Source organism: Salmo trutta, chromosome 13 (genome assembly GCF_901001165.1).
Source record: "Salmo trutta chromosome 13, fSalTru1.1, whole genome shotgun sequence".
Lineage (NCBI taxonomy): Eukaryota > Metazoa > Chordata > Actinopteri > Salmoniformes > Salmonidae > Salmo > Salmo trutta.
The window spans coordinates 35,222,701-35,236,612 of NC_042969.1; positions in this window are offsets into that span (position 1 = coordinate 35,222,701).

Genomic DNA, 13,912 nt, shown 5'->3' on the forward strand with positions numbered 1-13,912 from the left:
CACCTCTCAGCCAGACAGACTCTTCTCTATATTACCAGTTACACCACCCACCTCTCAGCCAGACAGACTCTTCTCTATGTTACCAGTTACACCACCCACCTCTCAGCCAGACAGACTCTTCTCTATATTACCAGAGTTACATCACCCACCTCTCAGCCAGACAGACTCTTCTCTATATTACCAGTTACACCACCACCCCTCAGCCAGACAGACTCTTCTCTATATTACCAGTGTTACACCACCCACCTCTCAGCCCGACAGACTCTTCTCTATATTACCAGTTACACCACCAACCTCTCAGCCAGACAGACCCTTCTCTATAATACCTGCGTTACACCACCCACCTATCAGCCAGACAGACTCTTCTCTATATTACCAGTGTTACACCACCCACCTCTCAGCCAGACAGACTCTTCTGTATATTACCAGTTACACCACCAACCTCTCAGCCAGACAGACTCTTCTCTATGTTACCAGTTAAACCACCCACCTCACAGCCAGACAGACTTTTCTCTATATTACCAGTGTTACAGCACTACCTCTCAGCCAGACAGACTCTTCTCTATATTACCAGTGTTACACCACCACCTCTCAGCCAGACAGACTCTTGTCTATATTACCAGTGTTACTGCACCACCCACCTCTCAGCCAGACAGACTTTTCTCTATGTTACCAGTGTTACACCACCCACCTCTCAGCCAGACAGACTCTTCTCTATATTACCAGTGTTACACCACCCACCTCTCAGCCAGACAGACTCTTCTCTATATTACCAGTGTTAAACCACCACCTCTCAGCCAGACAGACTCTTCTCTATATTACCAGTCACACTACCCACCTCTCAGCCAGACGGACTCTTCTCTATGTTACCAGTTACACCACCCACCTCTCAGCCAGACAGACTCTTTTGTAGATTACCAGTGTTACACCACCCACCTCTCAGCCAGCCAGACTCTTCTCTATATTACCAGTGTTACTGCACCACCCACCTCTCAGCCAGACAGACTCTTGTCTATATTACCAGTGTTACTGCACCACCCACCTCTCAGCCAGACAGACTCTTCTCAATATTACCAGTGTTACACCACCACCTCTCAGCCAGACAGACCCTTCTCTATATTACCAGTGTTACACCACCCACCTCTCAGCCAGACAGACTCTTCTCTATATTACCAGTGTTACACCACCACCTCTCAGCCAGACAGACTCTTCTCTATATGACCAGTTACACCATCACCTCTCAGCCAGCCAGACTCTTCTCTATATTAGCAGTGTTACACCACCACCCACCTCTCAGCTAGACAGACTCTTCTCTATATTACCAGTTACACCACCACCTCTCAGCCAGACAGACTCTTCTCTATATTACCAGTTACACCACCCACCTCTCAGCCAGACAGACTCTTCTCTATGTTACCAGTTACACCACCCACCCCTCAGCCAGACAGACTCTTCTCTATATTACCAGTGTTACACCACCCACCTCTCAGCCTGACAGACTCTTCTCTATATTACCAGTTACACCACCAACCTCTCAGCCAGACAGACCCTTCTCTATAATACCTGTGTTACACCACCCACCTATCAGCCAGACAGACTCTTCTCTATATTACCAGTGTTACACCACCCACCTCTCAGCCAGACAGACTCTTCTCTATATTACCAGTTACACCACCAACCTCTCAGCCAGACAGACTCTTCTCTATGTTACCAGTTACACCACCCACCTCTCAGCCAGACAGACTTTTCTCTATATTACCAGTGTTACAGCACTACCTCTCAGCCAGACAGACTCTTCTCTATATTACCAGTGTTACACCACCACCTCTCAGCCAGACAGACTCTTGTCTATATTACCAGTGTTACTGCACCACCCACCTCTCAGCCAGACAGACTTTTCTCTATGTTACCAGTGTTACACCACCCACCTCTCAGCCAGACAGACTCTTCTCAATATTACCGGTGTTACACCACCCACCTCTCAGCCAGACAGACTCTTCTCTATATTACCAGTGTTACACCACCACCTCTCAGCCAGACAGACTCTTCTCTATATTACCAGTGCTACACCACCCACCTCTCAGCCAGACAAACTCTTCTCTATATTACCAGTGTTACACCACCCACCTCTCAGCCAGACAGACTCTTCTCTATATTACCAGTGTTACACCACCACCCACCTCTCAGCCAGACAGACTCTTCTCTATATTACCAGTGCTACACCACCCACCTCTCAGCCAGACAGACTCTTCTCTATATTACCAGTGTTACACCACCCACCTCTCAGCTAGACAGACTCTTCTCTATATTACCAGTGCTACACCACCCACCTCTCAGCCAGACAGACTCTTCTCTATATTACCAGTGTTACACCACCCACCTCTCAGCCAGACAGACTCTTCTCTATATTACCAGTGTTACACCACCACCCACCTCTCAGCCAGACAGACTCTTCTCTATATTACCAGTGTTACACCACCACCTCTCAGCCAGACAGACTCTTCTCTATATTACCAGTGCTACACCACCCACCTCTCAGCCAGACAGACTCTTCTCTATATTACCAGTGTTACTGCACCACCACCCACCTCTCAGCCAGACAGACTCTTCTCTATATTACCAGTGCTACACCACCCACCTCTCAGCCAGACAGACTCTTCTCTATATTACCAGTGTTACACCACCCACCTCTCAGCCAGACAGACTCTTCTCTATATTACCAGTGTTACACCACCCACCTCTCAGCCAGACAGACTCTTCTCTATGTTACCAGTGTTACACCACCCACCTCTCAGCCAGACAGACTCTTCTCTATATTACCAGTGTTACACCACCACCCACCTCTCAGCCAGCCAGACTCTTCTCTATATTACCAGTGTTACTGCACCACCCACCTCTCATCTGCATTCAAGTTAGAACTCAGAATAATTGTCCTCCACGTGTATCATCTGTTGTTTTTGGAGAGGTTTATTTGCTCGTTAGAACACTGCTCAGTGTTCTGCAGTTCACCGTCTTATTGTTTATTGTGTGTGTAGTTCATGGCCCCTGGGGGCCTCAGTAGACAGGAGGATGTCTACTGTAGAATACCGTAGAATACTGCTCAGTGTTCTGCATTTCACCGTCTTATTGTTTATTGTGTGTGTAGTTCATGGCCCCTGGGGGCCTCAGTAGACAGGAGGATGTCTACTGTAGAATACAGTAGAATACTTCTCAGTGTTCTGCAGTTCACCGTCTTATTGTTTATTGTGTGTGTAGTTCATAGCCCCTGGGGGCCTCAGTAGACAGGAGGATGTCTACTGTAGAATACCGTAGAATACCGCTCAGTGTTCTGCAGTTCACTGTCTTATTGTTTATTGTGTGTGTAGTTCATGGCCCCTGGGGGCCTCAGTAGACAGGAGGATGTCTACTGTAGAATACTTCTCAGTGTTGTGCAGTTCACCGTCTTATTGTTTGAGCCACATCATAAGTTCTCAAGACAACCAACAGAATGCTCAGAGTGAAGACCAGAGAGAGAGAGAGAGAAAATGTCTGCTCTTTGCAGATGACCTGTGCCTTCTGTAACCTACAGCAGAGCCTGATCCTGCTAGAGCAGTACTGCCAGACCTGCACTACATACACTACAATTACTTATGTTTCAAAAATAAGCTCAACTGGATACCTTAATGAGGCTGTGAATGAACTGAGAGAGGAAGCACGGAGGGCTAAATACCTATTCAAATGTGGCTAAAACTAATTGAATGTGTCCATGAACCAATTGCATTTTATGGCAGTGAGGTGTGGGGTCCACTTGCAAAACAAGATTTTACGCAACGGGACAAACACCCCATTGAAACCCTGCATGCAGAGTTCTATAAGATTGTCCTACATGTCCAGAGGACAACCACAAACAGTCCATGCAGGGCAGAATTAGGGCAATGTCCATTAATAATAAAAATACAAAAAATAGCAATTCAGTTTTGGAAACATCTAAAATACAGTGACCCCCTCTCATATCATTACCAAGCCCTGCAATGCCAAGAGCTGAGCAAAGAAAAGAGTCCCCTCATCCAGCTGGTCCTGGGGCTGAGTTCACAAACCTGTTCTACTAACACAATGAAGCCCCAGGACCAGAACATCCAATCAATCAGAATAAAACAAATTACAACACAGTCAAACTAAAACTACATTGCTTATTGGGAAATACAAGCACAAAGCAAAATGCAGTGCTATCTGGCCCTAATTTAACAGTACACCGTGGCTAACTATTTGACCATGGTTACTGATCCAAACTTTAGAAAAACCTTGACAAAGTACAGGCTCAGAGAGCACAGCCTTGCCATTGAGAAGGGTAGACACAAGAAAACCTGGCTCCCTGTAGAGAAAAGGCTGTGCAACCACTGCACCACAGCAGAACCTGAGACAGAGCTGCATTTCTTGACGAAATGTATTTTTTTTTTAAACAATTAGAGAATGTAATTTCCCCAAATTTGAACCCCTTATTGAAGGTTTAAAAGACCTCTCTGATGAGAACAGACTACCTGTCCTGTTGGGGGAGGACGCAGAGAGCTGTAGGTTGGCACCGCACTACATTGCTGGCTGTCATAATATGAGGGACCAACCAACCTGCATATGGTTATTTTTACCCTTGATTATTGTTGTTACTGTTGTCCCTTTGACAATATTGTTTATTATTATTATTATTAATTATGTTGATATTGTAAATCTTCAATGTAAGCTTTGGCAGTATGTACATTGTTACGTCATGCCATAGTGTCTACAGCCTTCTCTGAGAGAGGATACATGTCATGCCCAGTGGGTCTGCTGGGATTGTTTCCTGGTCGTGCTGGGCTGGGCTGAGGCCACGGTCCAACCCTGTCCACTCCCCCTTCACTCCCTCCTACCCTGCTCCAGCTGGCCCTACCCCTCATTCGGTGCCCTTATTCCTTTACCCAGCCTCCTTCACCACCTCCCCTCCCCCACGCCACACTCTGACCACGTATCAGCTGGCTAGGCCAAGGAACAGGTGGGAATAGGTGACTTAGATTATGACGTTATGGTGGTGGTAGAAATAACCATAGAAATAGAATTACTAGAACATATGGCCGCCGGAACGTTGACTTGAATTGGCATGTCCATTCTAGAGATTCTATCTCTATACACCTATCCCAGCCCCAGTCTATGTCGGTGTGCTGTGTGGTAATGAGTGCTGCTGACGCACAGTGTTCCCCGCGTCCCCAGGATCTGTCCCACCGCAGGGGGAACGGAAGCCTGCTTGCCTGCCTGACTGCCTGTCTAATTCCTGCTTGCCTGTGAGATACGATGGGTTTCTCTGGGTTTGAAGAGAGAGAGTCACAAATGCAGCATCCTGTCTCTCTGCCGGTTTTCTCTGAAGCTCATTATTCCCTTTCAGAAAGCACAGAGGTAGAGAATGAGCTCTGTTAAGATTTAATGTGTTTCTGTCTTTCTTGGCATTGACTCATTGTTTTTCTATGGGCAGAATCACTCAAAATCTAAATCAAAGTTTGTTGGTCACGTACACACATTTGCAGATGTTTTTTCAGGTGCAGAGTGCAGTATTACCTAACAACACAATAACAATACACACATTATCCATACTTTAATATATAGCATTACAATAACAATATACACATCCTCCATACGTTAATAGCTAGCAACACAATAACAATACACACAGAATATCACTGTGATGAGATTTAATGGATGTGCATCACATGCATTTCCTCATACACGTTATTGAGCTTATAGTCTGAGGTTGTCCTGGGGCAGGCTATGCCAACATAATGCTTACAAAATACAAAATACCAAGAGCTAAAAGCATGTCTGGGAAGACAAGTTAACAGGTTGGGACTGGTTGAATGGGAGGAGGATTAACTTTAGTTTAAACACTTACAGTTTCTCTCAGATGATCAGTAACAGTCTGAAAATAAAATCCCCTCCAGGTCTGTCACAGTCTAATTGACATGCATCAAGATGCATTCAAGCAAGAAATAGATAAATCGTTCCACCTTTCTAGAAAGATTTAAGCCAATGCATGTACAGTGCCTTCGGAAAGTTTTCAGATCCCTTGACTTTTTCCACATTTTGCAAAATTACAGCTTAATTCTAAAATGGATAACATAAATACAAATCCTCATCAATCTACACACAACACCCCATTATGACAAAGCAAAAACAGTTTTTGAGCTCAGGTGGATTCTGTTTTCATTGATCATCCTTGAGATGTTTCTACAACTTGATTGGAGTCACCTGTGGTAAATTCAATTGATTTTTACATGATTTAGAAATTAACACTCCTGTCTATATAAGGTCCCACAGTTGACAGCGCATGTCAGAGCAAAAACCAAGCCATGAGGTCGAAGGAATTGTCCGTAGAGCTCCAAGACAGGATTGTGTCGAGGCACAGATTTGGGGAAGGGTACCAAAACACATCTGCAGAATTAAAGGTCCCCAAGAACACAGTGGTCTCCATCATTCTTTAAAAAAATATATTTTAAAATTGTATTTTATTGAATATCCAAAACAAACAATATACTTGCAGTGAGGCCGCTCAACAACTACACCACACCAGTCATCCAACAGACTCCCATTCAGAGTGACACACAGAAGCATCCAGGGTCAATGCCCTGCTCAAGGGCACGTCGACAGATCTCCCACAAAGCCAAAAACGGGGATCCGAACTCTCCAAGATCCCCCCACAGTTCCCTAAGAGCTGTCCCTCAACCATCCGAGACCCCTCAAACAGCCCCCCAAGAAAAAAATATAAAAATAATACAAAATAAAAATAATTCCATTCCCCACCCCCATAAACCCCCCCAATGCACCAACAACCAAGTAAATGAACTAAAGAGAAAAAAGAAAATGACAAAGGAAAACAGCAAACAACAATGTAAAAAACAAAGGGCATCAAGGACAACTAAAATCATAACAGCAAGGCCAACTGTATATGTTTGAGTGCATGTCTGGCACTATTTACATGCGTGTGTGTGTCCGTGTATGTGTGCATTTGAATGAGAGTGTGTGAATATTCATGTGTACAAACACCTGCAAGGCATCAGCCTCAGGCAAACCGGCATTAGCTGTAAAAACATTGCCCCTCACTATCATTTAAACTTGCTTTTAATTATGTTTTATTTTTTATACTTTTATCTTTGACTATCATTCTATCCCACGCCCAGCAACTCCACTCCCACTTGTTTCCAATTCCACATCCCAACTCTCAGCTTCCCTCAGCCCATCCCACCTATCTCTGCTGGCCACCTCTTCGGATTTTTATGCAACACATCTCTTTCAACTATGCTGTGATGTTTAAAGTACTATTTCAATCTATCTAATCGAATAGAATCCACAGATTGCGAGTTGAAGATAAATACTTTTACTATGAGTATTAGTATATTAGTAATTGACTGACCCGGTCTCTCCAGATCTACTAACAGTACTATTTCTAGTGTCCATTTTAGAATCAATGTTATGCATTCTCAGCCATTCCTGAACCTGAGACCAGAAACAGACTACCTGAGGGCAATACAAAAATAAATGGTCTATTGATTCTGTATCCTCACAACAAAATCTGCAGAGCTTCGATGATTTATGCCCCAAATATTCAACATTTTGTTGGTGGCAAGAATTCTATATAATCATTTTAGCTGAAAAGCATGAAGTCTTGAATCTTGGGTGGTTTTATATATCAACTCATACTGTACTGTGGAATCGGTACATCAAGAATCTCTTCCCAACTATTTTGCAATCCATATGGCACAGTTGTCAACGTCCTGGTCCTCAAATGAAAATGGTATACTTTCCTATTTATGTTATTTTTATTCCTCTGCCAGTTTTGATCCTTTATATTGGGCAGACAGACCAGTTCTCTTCCTCCTCCCACTGCCACCTGCCTCCTCCATTTTTGGGGTAATGCTGTAATCAATTGGTTGTACTCTTGGATTGAGCAGACCTTCCCGTACAATTCTATAACTCCATTAAAGACATAAATCTACCATTCCAATTTACGATATAATTTAAAAATAAAATACAATTTTCAAACATATTTTATCAACCAGCACATTTGGGTTCAGCCATAATATTTGTCCTAACATTTCAGGGGGATGAAATTGCAATTGTAGCCAGCTCTGCAAGGATTATTTGAAAAAGAGAGATGCTTTGAAAAAGTATAATTTTCAATTAATTGAAAATGAGACATGGCAATCTGCACAAAGGCAAAAAGGCAATTTTTAAACAATGGATGAGCTTTCCTTAGTAATCGACTTGAGAACCATTTAGGGTTCAAGTAAAACTGTTGTGTAAGTGAAGCTTTTAGAGAGAGGTTTCGTGCTTTTATATTTAATAATCTTAACCCACCCAATTCATATTCATTATATAGATAGGCACGCTTTATTTTGTCTGGTTTAGTGTCCCAGATAAAGCAAAATATATTTTGCTCATATGATTTGAAAAACAAATCATCAGGAGTAGGCAGCACCATAAGTAAGTGAGTAAACTGAGATATGACTAAGGAGTTAATCAGGGCAATTTTTCCATAAATGGACAGGTATTTACTTCTTCGTGGTTGCAGGATCTTGTCTATTTTTACAAGTTTTCTATTGAAATCCATTGTTGAGAGCTTATTTATATATTTTGTGATATGAATACCAACTATGTCTACTTCACCGTCAGCCCATTTTATAGGTAAACTGCAAGGTAATATAAAAGTAGTATTTTTTAAGAGCCAATACGTAATATTATACACTTATCATAATTAGGTTTTAGTCCAGAGTACAGAAAAGTTATCTAGATCTTCAATGAGACATTGCAGGGATCTAGCTTGCGGACTTAATGCAAAACTTGAGTCATCGGCATACATGGACACCTTTGTTTTTAAGCCTTGGATTTCTAATCCTCTAATGTTGTTATTGGATCTGATTTTTAAAAGCTAGATATGGTGACAGCGGACACCCTTGTTTAACTCCTCTTGACAATTCAAAACTCTCTGAGAAGTAGCTGCTATTTACTATTTTACACCTGGGGTTGATTCTCATTTTATAAGGGAATCACTGAAATTGAAAAAAATCCAGACATTTATAAAGAAATTCCAGTCTTACTTTATCAAAGGCCTTTTCAATATCCGCTATAAATACCAGGCCTGGCTTCTTATCTGTTTCATGATGTTCTATTATTTCTAGTAGTTGTCGTATATTATCTCCAATGTATCGTCCATGTAAAAACCCTGTCTGATCAGGATGAACAATACCTGGTAAAATCTTTTTAATTCTGAGTGCTATGCATTTCGCTAGTATTTTTGCATCACAACATTAAAGTGTAAGGGGCCTCCAGTTTTTTAGATAGACTGGATCTTTATATTTTCTATCTGGGTCTTGTTTTAATAATAGAGAAATCAGACCTTCTTGCTGAGTACCTGACAGACTACCATTTCTATAGGAGTAGTTAAAACAATCTGACAATGGAGCTTTAAGTATATAAAAAAACTATTAATATACCTCTACCTGTATGCCATCAACCCCTGGGGTATTTCTAGACTGAAAGGATTTAATAGCCTCAAAAAGTTATTCCGAAAATGTGTTCATTTTCATTTTTTTATATTATTTGGAAGGAATTCCGTAATCTTCATTCAGTGGGAGAGGATGAGATGGAAAAGAGAATGTCTGCTTAAAATGTTTAGCTTCCTCTTTTAAAATATCATTCGGAGAATCATTGATGACTCCATCGTCAGTAACGAGTTTCTGCAAATTATTTTTGTTAGCGTTCCTGTGTTGGAGATTCAGGAAGAATATGGTGCACTTTTCTTCATATTCCATCCAGTTTGCTTCATCTTTTATAATAGATGACATTAGATAGATTCCTCAAGTTCTTTTTGCTTTTCCTTTAACTTATTTTGTATCTCTGTAGTATCGTTTTTATTGCTATCTACCTGTAGTATTAGTTCATGGATTTCCCTTGTTAGTCTTGTCTCTTTAGCCAGAAACTCCTTTTTTTATTATTGATGAATATTGAATTGAATGACCTCTGAAGGTACTTTTAAAGGTATCCCAAACAATAAGGGGATTTGCTGAGCCTATATTATACTGGAAAAATTCAGTATTATTTTGTTTTAGTTAAAAATAACTTGTCCTCCAGTAAACTTTGATTCAATTTCCAATATCCCCGTCCACGTGGAAATTCTATAAGAGTTATGTGAAGGCCAATTAGATGATGCGATCCGATCGCATTCTGTCTCCTATTAAAACTTTTTAAACCTTTGATGCGAGAGAGAAAATAAAAGCAAGTAGTCAAGACGACTAGCTTGATTAAGTCTCCTCCATGTATATCTCACTAGGTCAGGGTTTTTAGTCTCCAAATATCCCCTACTTCTAACGTGTCCATAATATTTGTGATTTCCTTAAGGGCACGGTGATGATAGTTTGTAGAATGATTACCTTTACGGTCCATTGAGGTACTTAACACTGTGTTATAGTCTCCTACCATAATGATTTGATAATTTGTTGCCTGTAAGTTCAATAAATTGCTATAAATATTTTCAAAGAAGTATGGATCATCCTGATTTGGACCATATAGATTAATGAGCCAAATCTATTTTTCGTCTACTGAACCAGCCACAGCCCGGACTTGAACCCAATCGAATATCTCTGGAAAGACCTGAACATAGCTGTGCAGCGACGCTTCCCATTCAACCTGGCAGAGTTTGAGAGGTTCTGCAGTGAAGAATGGGAGACTCCCCAAATACAGGTGTGCAAAGCTTGTAGCGTCATACCCAAGAAGACTCAAGGCTGTAATTGCTGCCAAAGGTTCTTCAACAAAGTCCTGAGTAAAGGGTCTGAATACTTATATAAATGTGATATTTCAGTTATTATTTTAATACATTTGCTAAAATGTCTTAACCTGTTCTTGCTTTGTCATTATGGGGTATTGTGTGTAGATTGATGAGGGGTAAAAAACTATTTAATCAATTTTAGAATAAGGCTGTAACCTAACAACATGTGGGAAAAGTCAAGGGGTCTCAATACTTTCCGAAGGCACTGTATATCCATAGCCTTATGAGCCAGTTTGATCTCTTAAGCTTGATCTCTTTTGATTGATCTCTTTTGATTGAAATACATGTACTAGATGTAAGCTCGCGAGATCAAGCTGCCAAGACTATCTGTCTTAAAACTCACTAGAGTTGATGTCAGCGCCCCAGTGAAAAAAATACTTAAACCCCCATATAAATCCGTCAGTTTAAGCAAGAGATATCTTGGCATTGGATGCGTCTCAATTCACAAGTGTTGCACTTCCGCATGTGCGGTGAAAGGTGACAGAGCTATAGCGGTGTTTGTCAGACCATGAGACGTCCTGAAAATCGGTCTTCTCACAAAATCATCTGTAGCGGCCTACAAACTATTGTGACCCCTCTATGGAAAGGTGAGACTCTCACGAACACGATAGTGTTCTCCGTTTTGCTCCACTCGTCTGAAGTCGGTTCAGCCAGTAAAGTCGGTACAGCCGGTATAGCCAATCTGCCAACTTCTGTCTGTAATTTCACCAGTTTCTCACAGCAGGAAATTCCTGCAGCAAAAGAAAATTTGAATTATTATGTGGATCAAAATTAATGTTTGTAGGGATTGATAAATGTTTTGTTAGGGCAAGTCTGACATTTTTAAGTGGAAATTACAAACTTTAGAAGCCTGTTTAAACCTTTTTCCTGCTGTGTAGGGTGAAATGTCCTGCAACAACAGAGTGATCAAATTAAGACCCTACATCTGTAATAATGGTGTAATCTGAAACTGTGTTCAGCCACCCTAACAAGCTATCACCTCTAACAGTCCTCCTAAATGCATTGGTATCTGACTGACTGCCACCACCAAGTAAATACTCCACACAGACACAGACAGAGACAGTGTGTGTGTGTGTGTGTGTGTGTGTGTGTGTGTGTGTGTGTGTGTGTGTGTGTGTGTGTGTGTGTGTGTGTGTGTGTGTGTGTGTGTGTGTATCTGATGGTCAGGTGGCGGTTGGATGCTGGTGTTTACTTGGTGAAGACTCCTGAAAGCCCAGAGAGCGGCCCAGAAGTGTGTGTGTGTGTGTGTGTGTGTGTGTGTGTGTGTGTGTGTGTGTGTGTGTGTGTGTGTGTGTGTGTGTGTGTGTGTGTGTGTGTGTGTGTGTGTGTGTGTGTGTGTGAGAGAGTCCTGGGCCACTCTGACAGCCCAACATACTTGAGAAAGATCAACTGTCATCTATCTTCTATCTCTGCAGGAGGGATCCTTATCTGTTAGTAGGGGCGAGCGGGCAGGTTACACTTCAGTACGTTTTTCCGGTCTGTAGTTACTGTAATGTTAGTTCATGTTTCAAACCACAGGCTTATTACAGCATTCATTGATGTCGGAGTCACACAAATCCAAATTAACAAATTCGTAAACAGTGCAGTTTTTTATACTGGAATTTAGAATTTAGAATCTACAATGTGGAATTTAGAATATAGAATTTAGCATTTGGAATCAGTTCCATTTCAACTTTATATCTTCTCCTCTCTCTGAATTTTCTAGCTACATCACTCTGTCCCCCAGCCCCTGTCCTATATGACCCACAGTTCTATTTACTCTGTGGGTAAGGAATGGGGTAAGGAAGGGGGAAAGGAATGGGGTAAGGAAGGGGGAAAGGAATGGGGTAATGAAGGGGGAAAGGAATGGGGTAAGGAAGGGGTTAAGGAAGGGGGAAAGGAATGGGGGTAAGGAATGGGGTAAGGAATGGGGTAAGGAAGGGGGAAAGGAATGGGGTAAGGAAGGGGTTAAGGAAGGGGGAAAGGAATGGGGTAAGGAAGGGGGAAAGGAATGGGGGTAAGGAATGGGGGTAAGGAATGGGGGAAAGGAATGGGGGTAAGGAATGGGGGTAAGGAAGGGGGTAAGGAATGGGGGTAAGGAATGAAGTAAGGAATGGGGGTAAGGAATGGGGGTAAGGAATGGGGTAAGGAAGGGGGCAAATAAGTGAACGTACTGACAGACACACTAAACAAAAGTTAAAGTAGTATTTATGTTGTAGGACTGACGGGTTCAACAGAGAGACCTTCATCCATCCATCATTCACGTGTTTAAGAGTATGGTCAATACTCTACTATCTGACTGTTGACAAAATGCCTTTCACAGCTTCACTGCCCATTACCTGGCTGTCTGTCTAGAGGTTAGAGAGGAATGGTCCCAACATGTCAGGTATGTGACCTGATAACATCTTTATGGGATTATATTGACTTGTTTCCTACCTATTTTATTCTTTTAAGAGACAGATAGAAGAACCTTTGGGAAAATGTTTCAATAATTACCATACTGTCTGTATATACTTCAATACAACTGTGTTAAGTATCTGTGTTTGGTTTCATTTGAATTGAAATATGTCTTTTTAAATTTTTTATTATATATATAACAATTTCTGCAGGCTTGAGAAAATTCCACCCTGCAGATTCTCCAGTGTAGCCCGACAGTTCATGAATCATGATTTTAAAGACCGGTCCAGCTTCTATTGCTTTGGTTGACTGCTAAACTAAATCCTGAATAAACAATTAAATGCTACTCAAATTAAAAAACATTCCGAAACTGATATCTATGCAATGCCAGGTTGTTTCTTCACCAGCATTAGGACTGTGTCTGTGTGCTACTCTTAATCCTCATCCTAAAGGTATTCTTCTTCTGACAGGTGCCCCTGCTGCTGCTGGCCCAGTGCCTACCTTCTGTTGTCTTTGTAGGCCATTCCCAACAGACTCCCTCTCTTCCCCCTGACGTCCATGTGTTCACTGTGCCCCTGGAAATATCAGGTCCTGGCACTGTCCTCGTGGCCTGCTTACGTGAATCACAATGCCTGGAGGAACTGACAAGGGACCAAGTTCTGTTCTGACTTTCTCACTCTGGTGTTTGTGTCCTGAGGTGTTCTAGCAATAAAGTAT